The sequence below is a fragment of the Trifolium pratense genome, linkage group LG4, assembly GCF_020283565.1.
Source record: "Trifolium pratense cultivar HEN17-A07 linkage group LG4, ARS_RC_1.1, whole genome shotgun sequence".
NCBI classification, from domain to species: Eukaryota; Viridiplantae; Streptophyta; class Magnoliopsida; order Fabales; family Fabaceae; genus Trifolium; species Trifolium pratense.
Window position 1 is genome coordinate 36,605,608 of NC_060062.1, and position 21,012 is coordinate 36,626,619.

The 21,012-nt window shown below is 34.7% G+C and overlaps 1 long non-coding RNA gene across 1 annotated transcript; it reads right to left on the minus strand.

Annotated features, from left to right (window-relative positions):
* Positions 1–18,184: 18,184 nt before the first annotated feature.
* LOC123923661 lies at positions 18,185–20,619 on the minus strand. The gene is made up of 2 exons (XR_006814458.1): positions 20,270–20,619; positions 18,185–18,417 (listed from the first exon to the last, which is right to left on the minus strand). It is a non-coding gene; the product is annotated as an uncharacterized LOC123923661 (long non-coding RNA).
* Between the last annotated feature and the right edge of the window lie 393 nt (positions 20,620–21,012).

The window sequence follows — 21,012 nt, forward strand, 5'->3', positions numbered from 1 at the left end:
AAACTACAACAGCTAATGCAGCTAGGAAACAGGACAGGAAACACAGCTAACTACAACAGGAAACACAGCTAGGAAACTACAAGAATTTCTAATTGTGGAAGGAAGTCCTACACAGCTAGGAAACTACACAGAATGCAGGAAACTGCATCCAATTTGCCAATCAAGAAGAAAAAAAAAATACCTCCATCCAATTCTTTGTAATACTAGCGGTGACAATGTCAAGCATGTTCTTCATTACATAATATCCACAGTCATTACAACCAAGGAGATAGGTTGTAAATATATTATGTACATTATATGGTTCTAGAACATTAGATGACCACATTCCTCTCTATGTCAGTAACGAGTTATTATGTACATTAGATGACCAACTCCCCTTCACAAACTTCATAGATCATCATCTTCTCAAAAGTAACCCATTCAGGACACCACTCAAGGATTAAATAGACATTCACGCCACCAGTAATGTAATAACAATACCTTTTTATTATTTTCTTTATGTCTTATATTTAGTTTGTATCTCTTATAAGTCTATGACCTACCTGATTGTACCTGAATATAAGCTCTTACTCATCAATGACTTACTAGTTAATCAAATAAGAGTACTTTCTTATATATCTTTTGATAATCCTGTATTTCCCTCCTATATATACTAAACAGGGGACAAGCAAACCTTAGCCATATCAATTAAAAAGGTGAGATTAAAGTTTCAATTTTAAGTTCCAAAAATCCCAAAACAGTCCCAAATAATTTATGGTTTTAATCTCTGAATTAGAAACTCTGATTTTCTTTCCAATTTTCAATTGAAAATATACACGCTCAAAACATGAATGCATAAACCAATATCCCAAAGCAAAGTTGCAGAATGTAAATGCACAAATTATAGCAGATCAAGGCAAAAAGAAATTGCACTCCGAAGTACAAAATCAATGATCAGAATCACAAACAGAAATCAAAAGGAAGAATTAAAGACATCATAAAACCTAATCTAATTCACCTAATTATTAAACACAAGTCTTCCCCTAACCTTAAGTTTTGATGAATTCTTTCTTTGATCCTAGCTGCTGAAATCCTTTCTTCTCCTTCCTATGGGCAAGAACTGATCTCATTGAAAACCTAACAAGACATTTGAATACGAGTGAGTTAATAAAGAGCACAATCAGAGAACATTCAGCAACAGTATTTTAATATTTCATAACTCAACATCATATTTTATTTTTTATTTTTTTTAGAAACAGCATATTCATTAAACCACCTTAGGTACAAGAAGTAAACAAGGAGGAAAACAGGTTAAAACCTGATAACAAAACAAAATCTCACAAGGAGAAGCCACCTAAAACCAAAACCCCTTACAGCAAAAACAGAAAGCAGCGCAAACACTATAAACACACCAGAAAACTAAAAGCAGCAGGAAAACAACAAACAACTCCAGAAAAAACCCAGCAGCGCACGGCAAACAAATCACCGCCGGAAACAATAACACGGTTCCTGCTGCCATTCGTATAGTAAACAAGGCGCAATCTCCTGCATTCAATAGCAGTTCCCATAGCTTGTTGGTATTTTCCATCCACTATACACCTGAATTGAGGAAAAGCAACAAATAATGAGTAAACTCAAAGTGTTAAGAAGAGACAATTGGATACAAAAAACACAAGAATAAGTACGGTGGCTTATACGTACTTATCGAACAGCCTCTCTCTGTTTAACACATAAATACAAAACACACGTTTAATTTTGTTCAACAGTTTGCACCAAAAAAAAAAACAAAAAAAAAACAAAGTAACTGAAGGGAGAACCATGAAACCCATATTGTAGTATAAATCCAAAAACGGTAGAACCCTAGAATAAATCCCCTTGATTGAAAAGACATGCTTTCAATACTATACAGTGAATTGTAGAATTTGAGTACTAAAACCTAATTGAAATAAAAACTATTACTATAATTGAAGCAATTGAAAAGTTACTAAAAAGAGTGAACAAATTGAATTTGAAAAATCTAAAAAGGCATAACATAACAACGCAAATTCAAGAGCTGCCAGGAGAACGCGATAATTTTTGAAGGCGCCGGACTCAACCAAATCTTCTCAAAAACCGAAGCCACCAAATCCGACATAGGATCAACAATAAGCAAATCCAAGGCAAGCCGTTCATAAGCCGAACTTACCGATCTGAGACGAGCTTCAATTTGTTTCACTGAACTTCGATTTGGGACCTAGGGTTCGCGAGAGAGATGACGAAATTGAGAGAACGAGTGAGAGAGGACGAGTGAGAGTGAGGGATTGTCGTGATTGAGTGAGTTTCGAATCGAGAGAGGAATTGAGGGTTTGTTGTTCTTGAGTGTTTGGTAAAATCGTGTGACCTTCCCTGTTGTTCTTGAGGGTTTGAAGTTGGCGAGAGTGTCTCAATCGTGTGAGTGTTAAGTCACTTGTTTGGTTCCAAAAAAATTTTTTTTTTTTTTACTCAACATGACGTTTTACATCTGACTCTATATATGGCCAGATATATATTTATTTTAGATAATTTTCGTCATAATTACAATATTGCCACCGCGTTCAGTTTTGTTTCTGGTGATATTAGAACCAGATGTAACAAGTTATGTCTATATATTTTTCCCTTCAGTGGATATTAGTACCAGATGTAAATGCTACTCCATATAGCGTTTTACATCTGACATATGCGCGTCAGATGTAAACTACTTGTGTAATATGTCATATTTGTACTAGTGTTCATGTCTTCCTTTCGAACCTTTCGAAGACATACTCAACACCGAATGAATTTTAAGTGAAAATTAAGGGCCGCGAAAAACATTTGTTATTTCCATGGGCAAAAAAGAGTTCTTATGGAGCATTGAAGCTGATTATGTTAATAAAATTAAAAACATGAATACAAAAAAGCAAGCAAAAAATTCAAAATTTCAAAAAACTTATCATATACTAAAAAATGATCACTGATAAAAAATTCAAAATAATTATTATATGTGACACAAGTTCTTACTAATAAAAATTTCAAAAAAAATAATAATATTTTACACGGGGTAAATTGTAACTGATATATAAATTTAACTATCATATACCGGATAAATTATCACTGATAAAAAATTCAAAATAATTATCATGTGACACAAGTTCTTACTAATAAAAATTTCAAAGAAAAAAAACTATTTTACACAGGGTAAATTCTTACTGATATATAAATTTTAACTATCATATACTGGATAAATTATCACCGATAAAAAATACAAAATAATTATCATATGTGAGACAAGTTTTTACTAATAAAAATTAAAAAAAACTATTTTACACGGGATAAATTCTAACTGTATATAAATATGTTCTATGTAATTGTTTCTTTCAATTTAAATATTTATAATTGCAACTAATTTTGATTCCAAACTATAACTTAAAAATATATCGTCGTAACGTTATGACACGTGCGATAGCACGGGTCTATTACTAGTTGTTATTTATTTCCTTGTCAGTCATTTTATTGTTCTTTACTTTTAATTGCAAAACTCTATCAAATCAACAAAGCGAATGCAAAACATTTTTATTTTCTAAATTCCTAAGCAAAACTATTAATTTTGGCACAATCCATGTGGAGACGATAACTTACTACTTTATTACTTGATAACGATTCTGTACACTTGCAGAAAAGTCCCATCATACCCAAAAAAACATAGTTGATTCGATAAAGAACATCATACTCTAGCATTCAATACTTAAGAGAAAACATTTTCATCATCAAAAAATATTAATTGTCCGATACTATTTCGATACACATATCATAGAAATATCTGACACGTATCAAAAAGTATCAAAAAATATCGAACGAATATCGGAAATTCACAGTGGGATGCTCTTTATCAAGACCCAAACGTATTTAACTCTAAATTTTAAGGGATATACGTTTTTTCTTTGTTCAAAACGCGAAACTGTAGATGGCGCGTCCTTCGAAGACTGTAAAAGTTGAACGTCTACTGCTGCAAAAGTAGGACATCTGCAGATTCTTTTTAAGAACGTGGGCCTGGCTTTGGCGCGTCCAGATTCTTTTTAATTATGCTTTCATTTTTCTGGGACTTGCCTATAAATAAACGTCTCTTCTCTTTATTTTTATTCAACCACACCTCATTTGTAACTTCAACAAACTGTTCTATATTTTATTCATTTTACACAAACTGTTCTGTTTTTATTCATTTTAGCTAGTCTATGTTTTATATTTTCTTGGATAAACGGTTACATAGTCCTTCGTTGACTAATTGTAACACCCAAACCCCTTAACGCGTATTTATTAAATATAAATAAATAAAACACTTAAGAAAACTCAGGCGTCACGTGTTAATAATACAAACCACGGCATAATTTAAAATCATGCTAGCACAGCGGAATTAAAAGCGAATAATTAACATAGTGCATATCATACAATAGTCATAATTGTTCACACAATATCCCTAGGCTCTAGGCCATATCAACAAAGGATATTATGTTTACAACCCAAAAGATAATGTTAGCAAAGTTCAACATGCCATCACGGGCTTAATACAATTCAAACGAATGACCCGACCCGGTAAAACCTAATCAGAGCAATTCTATACAACCCATCAAAAGAGATATACAAATATATCTAAAGGAGTAGTCTAGGCTAAACTCCTCACCAAAAAGCGCTACACTAAGCACGAGCACGAACAGTCCTCTAACTCTGATCGGGATCCTCAACCTGAGAATCTGAACCCCCAACGGTCCAGCACATAACACAAAGCATGAGAGTTAGATCACAAAATCAAAATATAAGTGCAAGTAAAAGAGTACTTAAACACTTCTTCAATAATCATGCATATATCATACATTTATACATATTCATCAACAAGCTACTATACAATTATAAGTATATAAACACATATAATCGAATATCCAACATCAATCATCATTTATCACAATTAGCCAAGTATGTGTCACATATCACTTATCACATAAATGTACACATAACCTAATGCATTCTAATGCGTCAACTTCATGCAATGTCACCCTAGACATATCTAATGCATGTGGTACCGTTTCGTCTTTATTAGAGTATCTTACCTCTAATATTCGTCTTTATCGGATAAATATAATCCGATATCCGTCTTTATTGGAATATCCAATATACAACAACAAAATTCATGAATGCATGCATATGTTTTTCATGAATTCACCAACAATTATTTAGCATAAAGCTCGTCATTTACTATGTGGAACACTATCCAACATACGTCATTATTAAGATTAATAAAACCTTAATATTCGTCATTTACAACATCATACATGATTAACAATCGTTATAGCATCAACAAGCATCAACAATCATGTAAGAATACCATTAAACCAAGTTACAATTGCCTACAAGCACTGTAAAACATCAACAAAAAGTTGCAGAAACAGAGGCCTTCGCTAAGCGAAGGCTTAGCGAGACATGGCGAACCTCACCAGCAAGTCACCTGCTCATAGCGAGCTTTGGCGAGCTTCAGCGAACTATTCGCTGAGCGAAGGCTCAGCGAGACATAGCGAACCTCACCAGGAAGTCCCCTGCTCAAGGCGAGCTACAGCGAGCTGTGGCGAGCTGTTCGCCACACGTTCGCTGAGCGAACACCTCCTGTCAAGACAGTTCAAAACTTGCGATTTCTACACCAAATCACCCAAAAATCCCATTTTTCATGTTATAAATCCCAAAAGAGTTTGTATTCACACATAACAAACATAGATAAACACAAAAGGACAGTCTATTTCTCAGATCTACCTCATAAACATCGAAAAAGTAAAGATTGAAACTTTTTCATCAAAACTCTCAAGAACACAAAGTTCTTGAGTTTAATCTGTTATAAAACTCGTTTTTATCCATTAATTTCGTTCATTAATCATGTTACCAGCATGTTAAACACAACAAGAACCTTAGGAACGAATTTCATCAAGAAAATCCATTCCTATCTAAAACGAAAATGGGGTGGAGGAAGTTCGGGTGAGGAGAAATCGACATTCTCCCCTTCCTCGAGTCACCCACGATTAAGGAATCTACTCTCATACCTGGATTCGAAGAAAATACGAAGATTTGATCTTGATTCTCCTCACTTTCCTTTGCCCTAGCTCCACTTGAGCTCTCTTCTCTCTCCAACCTCAAGAACAAGAACATAATGAAATGTTCCCTCTTGGACTTGGCCATATGGCCGCCCTACTCAAGCTTACTCGGCCCATTGGGCCTCAAGCCCATTGGCTTGGCCCAATTCACGTTAACTCTCACTACTCGCCTAATAACTAAAGTACTCGATAAATAACTCTAGTTATTAACTAAATTAAAATGCCACGTTAAATAAAATATTTTAACTCATTAAAATTAATAATATGAAAATTGGGTCGTTACACTAATCATATACAAACATATATCAAAGATTAATATGATAGTCAACGACAACAAGGAATTTTTTGTGAACAAATTAAGATTAATATGATTAGTCAAAATGGTGAGAGTGAAATGGTGGATGATCGAATTAACAAGACGAAAAAGTTGTCAACCTGTCTTTACACCTTTTATCACCTCACCATCATATTATTTTTGTTCATTCCATAATTTATATTAGAAATTGTAACAAATTTATTTAAATGTTTATTAACGTGTAACTTGATGTAACTTATACGTTGTAACAAATATAGTGAAATGAAATTTTTGTTTATTATAAGTTGTATAACACGTTTTATCTTCTATTATAAAATCTATTTAAATGTATTCTCAACCAATTAATAATATTAAAAAAATACTTCATCCCTTGTTAGTAGTATGTTTGGTTTGGAAGAGAATTTGTGAAAAGATAATAAGACGAGAGAGAATATTGTAAGAGAGAAAAAAGTTAGAAATATAGTAGATTTGAGGTGTTGTTTGGTTTAGGGGAAAAATGAAAAAAATAGAAAAGAAAGAAGTGTGTTGAATTTTTAAAATGACAAAAATATCCTTCAATTATAAACAAAGTACATATACTAACACAAGTTTTCAAAAGAAATTATAAACTAGTAAATGAAAAAAAAAACGACAAACTTGAGTTGAGAGGTGGATGAGTGGATGAGACATGACGAGCAACAGTCAAGTCAGTGACAACTTAGAAAACGTTAAAATATGATGAGACAAACAATTTAGGCAAGTAAATAGTGTTGATGTGGGAAGAGGTAAAAGAAGTAAAATATAATTTTCATATGAATGAGGCGGGTTCAGGGTGGGGATTAATGTTCCCATTATTCGCCCCAACTCCGTCTTTTGAAATCGGGGAAAACCCAAACCCGTACTCAGTCAACTCGGGTTTTTCCCGTCAATCATGATGAAAATATTTTTTAAATTTGGAGAGAAAAAATTGTGAGAAACAAATTGATTCCTCAATAAAAGAACGATTATTTTTAATAGTGGTTTTTCATGTGCAAGAAAGTCAGACAAAATTACATCACCACATACCAAACAATAGTACATTGATCAAGCACCGGATAAAACTACACACACGATACTACAATTTAAAGAACATTGTTGCTATTGCATTGAACTCTCTAACAACATTACGCAACCTCCTTCCACCAATACAAATAAAGCAAATATTAGTAGCCTTCCTTGCATTACTACCACACAATCAATCCTTCTAAAACAAGAAAACAGAACCTGCACATTTCTATACCATGAAACACGATCATATCATGCCCAACAAAGGCCTAGACATAACATTGCCGCTGTGATAAACACATTTCACATAAATTGTTTCCAATTGGTTACACAAACAGAATTTTATCCAAAAAAGTTTTACCTAATTTCACACAAATTGTTACACACAACATAGCAGACAGACACAAAACCAGGAGTCTACAGAAACAAGGCCACGAGGTGACTTACTCCACTCCATAAAAGAGCCTAAAAGGAAAAAACTATAACACACTACATAACAGACACAAAACTATGAAACCATGCTTATAAAACTGACTAAATATTAGTAAAAGACAGCCCCACATATAAAATACTATAAGAGCAGAATTAGCACATTAGCAGGACCACCAGATCTGGGAGCAGGAACCTATTGAAACCGCAACACGTACTGGGCCAGTCTTCACCCAAGGGACAATTGGTTGAAGGTATAGACATGTCAAATTCCTCGTGAATCTGAAATAATATGTCACAAACTTATGTAAGTTGTATAATAGTTTAAAACAAATACGTCAAATACTTAAAAATAGACTCACCATGTTGTTTGTTTTGTTCTTCAATTTTGGGCAGCTTCTTCTATTATGCCCAGGTACAACGCACCTGTGTTGCACAAATACGGGTACGGTACCCGATACGGGTACGAGTACGGGTACGGAATACAGCATTTTTCAAAAAACTACGGTACGGGTACGTTACCATAAAAAAAAAATTAATTAAAATATATTGTTGTGCTATTTTCTACTCAACTATTATTGTTTCTTTGTGAGGACATCTTCAAAAAAATTACAGAATAAAAAATTAGCCTATTCCACTATTCTAAATATTACTAAGTAGCCTATTCCACTATTAAAATAAAAGTACAGTATGACAGTAGAGTAGTACAACAAACAAGACAGAATTAGTAAGTTCAGTAGAATACAGTATGAATAATTAACTACTATTAGTCTATGAGTATAGGTAGTACATTAGAATGAATGAAGAATTAGCAGTACCTTTCTTTTTTTGAATAAAGTAGTATAATTTAGCAGCAAACAAGATAGAAGAGCACCCGATGGGACACTGAGTGGGTGAAGAAAATGCGTAAAAAAATAAAAGAAAAGTGTGTCTACAGTACTGAAACCGTACAACCGTCCCGTACCAAATTGCAAAAAAAAAAAAAAAATTGGTACGCGTCAGGTACGCACAGTACCCGTACAGTACGAGTACCCATACCGCTACAGTAGCCGGTACCGGTACTTTTGAAAAACTCACGTACCGGTGCTTCACAGCACCGCACCCTCTGCAGCTACGCTTAGTCTTCCCTGTTCCACTGGTTGTACTTGGTCCACATCCCTTTGTTCTAATGATTTCAGGGTCATATATGACTTCGTCAACTATTTCAGACTCAATATTTTCACCAACAGTTACATCCCGATGCTTCAGTTTCAAATTGTTAAGTTCTCGCGTCAGCAACTCAACGAGATAATTGTAGTCTCCATCATCACGATGTGCTACCTCCACAATTTCCTTACAAAGAAAGTGCAAATTTGCTTGTTTAGCAACCAATTGAGAATCCCAATAAAAAGACCCATATGTGTAACTTCCACGAATTGCGTCATTCGCTTTCTTCGATCACCTGCTCATAACTAGACAATCTGGTAGCTCATCAAAATCTAAAAACACCAATACAGTTACAATGTGTTCACAAGGAAACCCCACAGATTCCATCTTTAAACAGGAACATTTTAATTCAATGGGCGACAGACAACATGAAACATGCCACACTTTACCAGAACCACGATACTTAGACACCGAATAAATCGAGTATGTTGACATCTCGTGGCAGTCTAATACCCTTGTTAATGATGAGTTTTTTTAGGACATCACGAAATTGATAAAATATTGAATTCGTGAATTTTCTTGATGCAGACCTCTCAATGAATCGTAGAGTTGTCTGCAACACCATCTCACCATAATTGGATTCAAAATCGGCTTCCACTTCCCTAAAACGGAAATATGTAAGGCACCTTTGGAATTGCTGAACAAAATCATTCAAACTAATCCTAGAGTGAACAAACTTTCCAATATGACAATGCAATGCTTCACACCTTGATGTAGTCCTTATGCCGGCAAAGAATTTGCCTCTCATAAGAGCTGTAGCCCACATTTTCCTTTTTTGGTACAAATCTTGTACCCAATTGTTGTTTTCCAACCCACATTTAGTGATTATTTGCCTCCATATTTCATCAAATTTATCCACACTATGGTCTCCAAACATGCACTTTTTAAAGTATGAATGGAATTCCAGAACATTGACATTATTTGTTGCATTACGCAATAAATGCCAAGTACACAACTTGTGATGAGCTTCAGGGAAAACTCACCGTATTGCATTCTTCATGGCTAAATCACCATCAGTTATAACTGAACTTGGTGCCTTGCCTCCCATTACCACCAAAAATTGTTCAAGAAGCCAGACATATGTCTCTTCCGTCTTATTCGAAACAAGACCTGTTGCGAACACAATTGTCTGATTGTGGTGATTAACACCTGAAAATATTACCAATGGACACAAATACTTGTTTTTTCTGTATGTTGCATCAAAGGCTACAATATCACCGAAGACTTTGTAGTTCATTTGACTTTCCCCATCCACCCAAAATAGATGTTGTAGCCTCTTATCACTGTCAGTCGTAAATTTGACAAACATCATTGGGTCCTTTGACTTCAATTCTTTAAGATACTTTACCGCCGCACTTGCATCAGAGACTTGTTGACGTTTTTGTTTACCAACTTGATTATAAAGATCTTTCTTCATGAACTGTACCTTGTTGTATCCCCCCGAAGCATGTGCAAATGCACCATACGTAGTGGATGGCCTAATCCCAACTTTTGCATGATTGTGAATTACGAGAGCATTAGCTTCTGTGATTTTTCTGTGTCCCGGTAACATTTGACAATATATATCTTTCACCATTTCGTGATTATGTTCGTCAGTGAATAAAGTCACGTACCATCGCCCTGAAGCTGAAGCAATATCGATGTGAACACGAAATTTTGCCGCACAACCACACCTTGTTTCACGCCTTTCGCGTCGCTTTCGATTGTCAACATTCAGCCCCTTATTTTTTGTGTATCATGCGCTCGAACAAATAAAAGTTTGTTGCAACAGTTCACCCTTGCTGCTTTTAACAACATTGCTCTTGCGGACAGAAAAACCGTTCATTTTGGAATATGTTGTGTAAAATTGATAAACCACTTCCAAATTACTAAAATAGTACCTGCTAACATCATTACTGACAATATTTTTCATGTCGATCTTCAAAATATCATCCAAATCATCTATCACAATTTCTTCTTCCTCACAACTATCTACATAGTCACCACAATTATCATCTCCAATTTCACTATTTTGCTCTAAAAAATTCTCTTCACTATTATCATCTCCATCTTCAGACTCATCTACATCTTCATTAATATGCTCTGGATCCTCTTGACGATTATTATCTTCATTTTCACCCCCATCACTATCTTCACAACTGCCCTCTAATTCCACCTCACAACTACCCTCCGAATAATACGTTGTTTCTTCAACTTGTTCATTCATTGACATTGTACAACCTCCTGTGCAGTGATGTCTCTACCTATCAAACACAAATATCATGCGCATAAGATACAACATTTGTACGAAACGAAACAAATATGGACAACCAAGACAAATGGGAAAATTATATGGCAACACTCCACAACAAACCAAGACAAAGGGGAAAATTATATGGTATTTGTTAGTTCTAAGCTCCATTTTGTATTGGTATTTGTTTGGATTTTTGGAAGTGGTCTATAAGTTTTGTTGGTTGTTAATGTTATGTCATTGTTCCTGCTTTTAGTTATGTGTCTTTACATAGTGTGTGGTGTTTTTGTGTTCCAGGCCACTTCTTCTTTTGTTTCTTAGCTATGAAAATTACTATTTCTTTTGCTATTTTTTTACACTTAATTGAATTTTCAGAACACTTAAATTTCTTTTTCTATTTTTTTAGAGTTAAATTAATGCCACATAGGCTGGGGTAATAACAAATTTAATGAAGTTTGGGTCATTTTATAATTAACCAATATATAATTTAATAAAATGGTGGGCTTGATATGTAATATATAAAAAAATGATTTTTTTATTAATTTAAAAACAAAAACAATTGGCTATAGCAGGTATTTTTCCTTGTGTACCGTGAAAGATTTCTTTCACTCTTTCATAATAGACCTTGCCCTTCATAATTATTAATTTTATTGAGATATTATTTGATGCAAGTTTAAATAATTTTCACATCAACACTAAATATCAATTAAACTCTAATTTTAGGTAATTATACCCCCTTTTATTAAGCTTACACATTTAAATATATTTTTTATAATAATTTATCAATTAAATGATAATTTTTCATTGATATTATTTTTACAAAAATATGTTTTTAGCAATTAAATGATATGGGCTAATGGACCAGCCCAAAGCCTGGTGGGCTAGCCCAGCCCAGCCCGATGTCCATATGGGCTAAATGGACTTGGACCGAAAAAGCCTGATTGCATTTTGGGCAATGTTTTTAGGCCCAGCCCGCCCAAGACCGTGGGCTAATGGGCCGACCTATCAGCCCGACCCATTTTTGACAGCTCTAGTTGTATGGGATGTGCAAGAAAATTGAAAATGTTGGAGCTTTATTTTTTCTTTTCTTGTCATTTTTATACAATGCTTTTTCTCAAGACCTGAACAATCGGTTAACATGTTGAAGAATAAAAAAAGTGAATGAAATGACTAACTACTATTGGAGTGTGTTAAAAGAGTGGTGTGAGAGAATGTGATCATAGCATTGCTCAAAATTTATTTATGTTTCGTCATAAAATAATCAATGTTTAAGGTGTGTTTATATTATTGTATTTAAGTATTGATATAATGATTATAGATTTTTGTCTATATCATCGACTCGGTTTTATATTTTTTATTTTGAAGTGATTACGTATTCAATCTTTCACAATATATTTCACCATCTTCGAGGTTCTTCGCTTCCTCACCCTCCGGTGCCGTGACCGTGAACCCGAAGTATGACTTTTATGATTTTCCACACCGCGACAAAAACACACACACACCCCGCAATGGATTATACCTGCGATCATCATCACCTTGGTTGCGCTAGTTATCGCGTTGGTAGCTATAGTTGTTTGGATGCTAGGGAGTGCCCCCGACAGGAGCAGCGGCGGCTGATCTGCAGCTGGTGGTTATTGTAACACCCTTAATTTACCCCTTTATTTTTATTTTCAAAAAAAGTTAATTTCATTTATTTAATAAGGATGTCACACTTACTCCAATTAACTAATTCCTCAAATGATTAAAAATCATGCAGCGGAAAATACAAAAATAATATAAGTTTCGAAGTCCGAATTGAAAATACTGAATCAAGTGACATAGTTCAATTGTTATAAAAATTTAACAACATAATTAAATAAAAGTTTCTCCCAACAACATCCTAACAGAGCGACTCCAACTAAATAGCAAAGCAACAGCGATCCGAACACACCATCTATGATTCGTATGCTACCTGAAAATCTACGGTTGCACACCGTAGGGCCAAGCCAGAAGGGGGAATGTAAAGGTGAGCGACAATACATCAAGAAAATAACTGAATTAAAACAACATCATAACTTGCAACATCATAAACAACAACAAGACCACCTAAGCGGATGGCCACGCACATTCATCAGTCAACCATAATCATCAATCAACAATTAAATAAAGAGAAATAAACAACAACATTTAAATGAGCAAATATAATTAAAATACATGCAATGCGCCTAGACTCGCTAAATGCATGTGGTACCAATAACAACGTCATTTCCGGTTTTACATCATGGAGGATCAACATCATTATAAGCAACGTCATTTTCAACTTCATTAAGCAACGTCATTTTCAACATCATATATACAACTCCAATAAGCAACGTCATTGAACACATGAATGAATGCATGTCATGTTATAATAAGCAACATCAATAGGCAACATCATTTAACAACTTCAATAGACAACTTCATCATCATTATAACAACATCAATAAACAACGTCGACAAATAACTACAAGAACAACAACTATTACAACATCATAATTTCGGCACAACTCCAACATCATTAAACTAGATAATTCAACATCGTTATAACCACATAATTCAACATCACTATTCAGCAAAACAACAATTCGACAACACAATTACTACAAACGAACAACGGCTTAAAACAACATCGATACACAACAATTATTAGTAACTTCGATTACAACGTCAACTAAAATTTAATAACCCAATTAGTCATTCACTCCTCTCAGGACAACAACTTATTACTCATCTTAACAGAACCTTTAACCCAATTTAACTCGGTTTAGTTTATCAACGAAAGGTGTGAATTTTAAATCAATTTAATTAATAACAATTGTGAAATAAATTCAAATCCTTAATATTATATAAAACCAGGGAGAGTGAGATACACCAGAGGGTTCCAAAATATTCAAAATACCCTACATAAAATTTTGGGAAATTTTCACGAAATTATAATATTTTTAATCACCCTTTTACTCCAAATAATTAATTAAAAATAGCTACGAGTGTCCAAAAATTACCAAATGGGTACCAAAATTTCAAGAAAATTATTTACTAGTTTTCTATAAGAAAACATTTTTATAAAAGCGAACCCCTGACAGCTCACGCGCCCGCACGCGCCAGATGCGCGACTGGGCATGGTCATGCGCGTACTGTTCATCTCTTTAACCCGTTTTCTGCAACGCGGGTCATCGTGACCCGGAATCCGACCCGGATGTTTCTCACTCGATACTCAACCAAATTCGACGTTCTTGGTACCGTTTTGATCGTCATTCAATTTTACAAAGATATCCGTCATTGGTTTCAAAGTTCGGCCATCGAATCACAGATAAAAAGGAGGCTCAAGCTCTCTTTAAATTTGAACAACAACACCATTAAAACCATACCACAAAGCTTCGATTTTGATATTCTTTTGATTTAGAAAGATCCCATAATTGCTTTAGTAATTGTTTAGACGCTTGAAACAACACAAAAAATCAAGTTTTATGGATTAGCAACACAATCCTATTTTTCTCAACTTTTATAATTTAATCTCTTTCTTTAAAACTCACCATGGATGAACCCAACAAAACTCACACTCAGAATCAGTAACAACCAAAGCACGAATTTATTCAATTAACAGAGTACATCATCATCATCATCATCATCATAGTAGCATCTCAAATTCAAGCAAAATCAAACAAAGACAACAAAATAACATCAACATCATCATATAATAAAACTAGGTAGTATAAGAACAACTCAAACACACACATAATAATAAATAGAGCAAGTATGTCTATTGAATTCAGAATTTCAAGAGTATAAAGCTCCCTTACTTGGATTGCAGTGAACTCCCTAAATTGAGGTTAAGCTTTTTCTTCCTTTGCTTCTCTTCACTCTCCCATGAGCTCTTTCTCTTCTCTCACTCACTAGTACTATTTTTTTGTGTGTTTGTTTTTGTTATGAATCACCATACTTCTTCTATCAAGTAATGTCAATAAACAACTACATTATTATTATTATTAAAATGTGACATTATTATTATTATTGAAATGTTTTAAAGGGAATTAAAATTATGTTTCTTCTCATTTATCCCTTTCTCTACCATTTTCTTATCTACACCCCCCTATGCTTCCAACACCTTTTTATCTAATTTTTCTACTTCTTTTTCTTTTAATTTCATTTTAGTTCACCAACATCATTCTACTCATTCTTTTAATTTTATTTTCTAATTAGCAACGTCATTATTTTTATTTATCAATTATTTAATTATTCGCCACAAAATAATTAAATAAACATCGTCAATTAACATCACATAAACATCGTCAATCAACACCACAACAAGAAAATCAACACCACAATAACTAAATAATTAAATAAAATGAATCCTAATTTTTGGGGCGTTACAACTCTCCCCCACTTATAGGATTTTTCGTCCTCGAAAATTGCCTGAAGGAAACAACGCTGGATAGGATTCTTTCATCCGACTCTCTCAACTCCCATGTTGCATTCCACACTGGTAGGTCCTCCCAGTCTACATTCACTGTAACAATTTTTTTGTTCTTTAGGTGTTTAACCGCTCTATCTTCGACTGTCAACTACACGAATCTCACGGTCAGATACCCTCTCACTTGCACATCATTAGATTGAATCACGTGCAACAAATCGAAAATACATTCCTTCGGCTGCAACTCTTGAAAAACACCATGAAGATTTGATGGCGGTGGCAATGTAATCTGATAGGCCACGCCCCCTATCCTCTTAAATATATAGTACGAACCAATAAACCGCGGAGGGAGCTTTTTGGACTTCAAAGTTCGTCCAACATATGTCATTACAGTCACTCTCATAAACACATGATGTCCCTCTCGGAACTCTACTGCTCTCTTCTTTTGATCGTAATAACTCTTTTGTCGATCCTGGGATGCCTTCATTTTCTACTGAATCCTTTTCACCTATTCAGTAGTCTGCCTAATCATTTCAGGCCCCAACACTACTCGCTCACTGGATTCGTTCCAACACAAATGTGTCTTACACCTTCTCCCATACAAGGCTTCAAACAGTTCCATTCCGATGCTAGAATGGTAGTTGTCATTGTAAGTAACTCTATCAATGGCAAGCAACTATCCCAACTTCCACTTTGGAATATTCAGCAGCTTCAACAATCCTATTGGCTTCTATTATTCAAGTCTGTTCTTGAATCTCATGACCCCATTCTCGGCAACTTCGTAACTCACTTCTTTTACCCAAGTTAATTAATTCTAAACATGTCGACTAACCTCAAGTCTCACTCCCGACCTTCTATGGTTTCTTCCAACACAACACTGGTTAACCTCCACATTCCTAGTTTCACATTTCTTGGCTTCCGTACACATACTAGACTATGGTCTCTAAATCCCTCGATTAGTCTTATCTCTCTTGTCACGAGTGCTAACATATGCAACGTCCTCATACTCATCGCGTCTGCCACTACATTTGCTTCACTAGGGTGGCAGTTCAACTCAAAATCATAACCCTTTAGAAATTTCAACCACATCATCTGCTTCATGTTCAACTCCTTCTAATTAAATGAGTACTCCAAAATTTTGTGGTCGCCGAAGACCTTAAACTTGAGCCATACAGATAACGTCTCCGAACTTTCAACACGACCACAGCGGCTGCCAACTCTAATTCGTCAGTCGGGTAGTTCCTCTTGTTGATTTTCACCTTCCTCGAGCATGCATAACTACTTAATCCTTCTGCATCATAACTCCTCCTAAGATCATCTTTGATGCATCACAATACACTTCAATGATTCATTCACGTCAGGTAAAGTTACATTGGCGCTGATGTCAATCCTTGCTCCCACTCATGGAACTTTCCTCACACGTCTTGTAACGAATGGGCGCTCGTCATATCCGGGTAAACTGCGTCAAGGGTAAAGCTATCCTCGAAGAATCTCCAAAGAATCTCCGATAGTAAGCCAATCCCAACAAGCTTCACATCTCGCTTAATGACTTAGGAGCTTCCCAGTGCAACACTGCACACTTTCTAGACAAGTTTATTGTTATTCTATCACGCTTCTGCTACGCCTCTCGGTTATGAGGATATCTCGATCTTAAGTCAATTCCAAATGCTCCAACTAATTGGTCTATCAAATCATCAATTCGCGAAAGGAAATATTAGTTTTTAGTGACAACTATGTTTAACTATCGATAGTCAACATAGAGTCTCTTACTCCCAACTTTCTCCTTCACCAATAGCATTGGCTTTCCCCACGGCGATATACTTGGTCAAACGAACTTCTTCTCCAACAGCTTTTCTAACTACTTCGTCAGTTCACTCAACTTTGCCGCAACATTTTTTTAGGGCACCATTGATACTGGTCCAATGCCAGGTAGGCCATTGATAAACTCTGTTTCTCGCTTTGACGGTACGTCGCTTATATTCTCTGAGAAATCTCACAACATTGCTAAGTCGATGATTCATACTCCCGCTACTTCCATCGCCGTGAACGTCGTAAACATCTGAGTATCCTCCTTCCTTAACTTTTCCACTTGTGGAGTAGACGCCATCTCCAATCTTGCATTCGCTCCAGATTCGGGAAACATCACCATCTTATCCGTATCAATTGGTTGTCTCCCCCACTTATTTTAAACCTATATGCAGCCCACTGCTGAGACGTCAGACTTCCTGTACTAACCTCCAACTTTTTCCTTCGCTCGCAAGGGTAAGAAACATCGACAGTGTTTACACACATGTCACCTGCAAAAGAAAATATCGTCATCTTGGTCTGACTGGACCGACCTGCTCTGATACCACTTTGTAACACCCTTAATTTACCCCTTTATTTTTATTTTCAAAAAAAGTTAATTTCATTTATTTAATAAGGATGTCACACTTACTCCAATTAACTAATTCCTCAAATGATTAAAAATCATGCAGCGGAAAATACAAAAATAATATAAGTTTCAAAGTCCGAATTGAAAATACTGAATCAAGTGACATAGTTCAATTGTTATAAAAATTTAACAACATAATTAAATAAAAGTTTCTCCCAACAACATCCTAACAGAGCGACTCCAACTAAATAGCAAAGCAACAGCGATCCGAACACACCATCTATGATTCGTATGCTACCTGAAAATCTACGGTTGCACACCGTAGGGCCAAGCCAGAAGGGGGAATGTAAAGGTGAGCGACAATACATCAAGAAAATAACTGAATTAAAACAACATCATAACTTGCAACATCATAAACAACAACAAGACCACCTAAGCGGATGGCCACGCACATTCATCAGTCAACCATAATCATCAATCAACAATTAAATAAAGAGAAATAAACAACAACATTTAAATGAGCAAATATAATTAAAATACATGCAATGCGCCTAGACTCGCTAAATGCATGTGGTACCAATAACAACGTCATTTCCGGTTTTACATCATGGAGGATCAACATCATTATAAGCAACGTCATTTTCAACTTCATTAAGCAACGTCATTTTCAACATCATATATACAACTCCAATAAGCAACGTCATTGAACACATGAATGAATGCATGTCATGTTATAATAAGCAACATCAATAGGCAACATCATTTAACAACTTCAATAGACAACTTCATCATCATTATAACAACATCAATAAACAACGTCGACAAATAACTACAAGAACAACAACTATTACAACATCATAATTTCGGCACAACTCCAACATCATTAAACTAGATAATTCAACATCGTTATAACCACATAATTCAACATCACTATTCAGCAAAACAACAATTCGACAACACAATTACTACAAACGAACAACGGCTTAAAACAACATCGATACACAACAATTATTAGTAACTTCGATTACAACGTCAACTAAAATTTAATAACCCAATTAGTCATTCACTCCTCTCAGGACAACAACTTATTACTCATCTTAACAGAACCTTTAACCCAATTTAACTCGGTTTAGTTTATCAACGAAAGGTGTGAATTTTAAATCAATTTAATTAATAACAATTGTGAAATAAATTCAAATCCTTAATATTATATAAAACCAGGGAGAGTGAGATACACCAGAGGGTTCCAAAATATTCAAAATACCCTACTTAAAATTTTGGGAAATTTTCACAAAATTATAATATTTTTAATCACCCTTTTACTCCAAATAATTAATTAAAAATAGCTACGAGTGTCCAAAAATTACCAAATGGGTACCAAAATTTCAAGAAAATTATTTACTAGTTTTCTATAAGAAAACATTTTTATAAAAGCGAACCCCTGACAGCTCACGCGCCCGCACGCGCCAGATGCGCGACTGGGCATGGTCATGCGCGTACTGTTCATCTCTTTAACCCGTTTTCTGCAACGCGGGTCATCGTGACCCGGAATCCGACCCGGATGTTTCTCACTCGATACTCAACCAAATTCGACGTTCTTGGTACCGTTTTGATCGTCATTTAATTTTACAAAGATATCTGTCATTGGTTTCAAAGTTCGGCCATCGAATCACAGATAAAAAGGAGGCTCAAGCTCTCTTTAAATTTGAACAACAACACCATTAAAACCATACCACAAAGCTTCGATTTTGATATTCTTTTGATTTAGAAAGATCCCATAATTGCTTTAGTAATTGTTTAGACGCTTGAAACAACACAAAAAATCAAGTTTTATGGATTAGCAACACAATCCTATTTTTCTCAACTTTTATAATTTAATCTCTTTCTTTAAAACTCACCATGGATGAACCCAACAAACTCACACTCAGAATCAGTAACAACCAAAGCACGAATTTATTCAATTAACATAGTACATCATCATCATCATCATAGTAGCATCTCAAATTCAAGCAAAATCAAACAAAGACAACAAAATAACATCAACATCATCATATAATAAAACTAGGTAGTATAAGAACAACTCAAACACACACATAATAATAAATAGAGCAAGTATGTCTATTGAATTCAGAATTTCAAGAGTATAAAGCTCCCTTACTTGGATTGCAGTGAACTCCCTAAATTGAGGTTAAGCTTTTTCTTCCTTTGCTTCTCTTCACTCTCCCATGAGCTCTTTCTCTTCTCTCACTCACTAGTACTATTTTTTTGTGTGTTTGTTTTTGTTATGAATCACCATACTTCTTCTATCAAGTAATGTCAATAAACAACTACATTATTATTATTAAAATGTGACATTATTATTATTATTGAAATGTTTTAAAGGGAATTAAAATTATGTTTCTTCTCATTTATCCCTTTCTCTACCATTTTCTTATCTACACCCCCCTATGCTTCCAACACCTTTTTATCTAATTTTTCTACTTCTTTTTCTTTTAATTTCATTTTAGTTCACCAACATCATTCTACTCATTCTTTTAATTTTATTTTCTAATTAGCAACGTCATTATTTTTATTTATCAATTATTTAATTATTCGCCACAAAATAATTAAATAAACATCGTCAATTAACATCACATAAACATCGTCAATCAACACCACAACAAGAAAATCAACACCACAATAACTAAATAATTAAATAAAATGAATTCTAATTTTTGGGGCGTTACAGTTATGCCGCCACAGGAGGAGGAGGATTTGGAGTCAGGTCCATCCTTTCCATCGTCAGAGGAGGGTGCCCGCTTCACAGCACCTATTGAACCGAGGTTCTTTTTCAATCTCAATTTTCTATTTATAATTTCAGATATATTTTATCATCTATTCTAACTTTTTATTCTTTATTTT